The sequence below is a fragment of the Octopus bimaculoides genome, chromosome 10 (assembly GCF_001194135.2).
Source record: "Octopus bimaculoides isolate UCB-OBI-ISO-001 chromosome 10, ASM119413v2, whole genome shotgun sequence".
Taxonomy (NCBI): domain Eukaryota; kingdom Metazoa; phylum Mollusca; class Cephalopoda; order Octopoda; family Octopodidae; genus Octopus; species Octopus bimaculoides.
The window spans coordinates 31996928-31998064 of NC_068990.1; the positions used below are offsets into that span (position 1 = coordinate 31996928).

General features: G+C 31.6%; 1 protein-coding gene across 2 annotated transcripts in view; it reads right to left on the minus strand.

Annotated features, from left to right (window-relative positions):
* Positions 1-1137, minus strand: part of LOC106874542 (ras-related protein Rab-18A) — a 50819-nt gene that overhangs the window by 49086 nt on the left and 596 nt on the right. The gene's annotated exons all lie outside the window — the stretch shown is intronic.

Below are 1137 nucleotides of genomic sequence, written 5' to 3' on the forward strand. Positions count from 1 at the left end.
ATATAGTGTGTGTGTGTGTTGAATTATGGATTTTAAATAATGATATAATTCAATACATAAAAGGTACAAAGTTTACTACTTTTAACATAAGGAAATGTCTTAAATACTTGTTTTTAAAAAAAATTGTTTAAAAATGCTTCTAACGTCAAAATGATGAAATCGCTCCTCGAAAGATCATCAAACTAGTTCTTTCGGGTTCTGCTGGTTTTACCCTACAAGAATATTTTAATAAATCTGAAACCATTTAACATACATTGAGCAAGAAGAACAAGTTGCGCTTTTCTTTTTCAGGTTAGTATTATATTTGTTCAGCCAAAGAACGAGAACATATATGAAAGTCATTCTCTTTTGTTACACCTTATCGTTTACTGCTGTGGATTATAAGGTCATCTCCAAAACTAACTTCGTAAAATAACTTGCCAAATCCACATATATTAGCAGTTACCAAGAGAACGTATCGTCTGAGTGTGTGTGTGTGCTTATTGAAGGAGAGGGGTGATTTTTACATTTCAACCCATAATAAAACAAAAAGCTTCAACGTCATTCAAAGGGGAAGGGTGGGTCTTTGAGGAGTGCGATTAATAACACAAATAATACAAATCATTGTATTTAATAATGTACGAGGCATTAAATGTTCCTAGCAGTAAATGATTTCGAGTCTTACTTAGAATCGTTTTGATTTATATCTAACGTTTATTTTGTTGTTGATTTCTCAAGAAGCTTTGGTGGGGAGGGAAGTTGTGGATAACGTTGTCCTCTCTAAACCTGATTCACCATATATTACTAATATATCTGTACAAATACGATTTGTGTGCGTATATATATATATATATATATATATGTGAGAGTATTGTAGTTCGCTTGAAGCATTGTGTATTGTTTGTAAAGAATAAAAAGTTTAGAATGGTATAACAATGCAGTATAAAACAAAAAATGGACTATATACCTGTTATAACTTGGTTATCTATACAGTCCGATGATATTTCGGAATTACAATTCCTTCCTCAGATCTTATTTGCTGGAGTCTCCGCTATAAACAAATAAGATCTGAAGAAGGAATTGTAATTCCGAAATATCATCGGACTATAGATAACCAAGTTACAACAGGTATATAGTCCATTTTTTGTTCTATAGTGC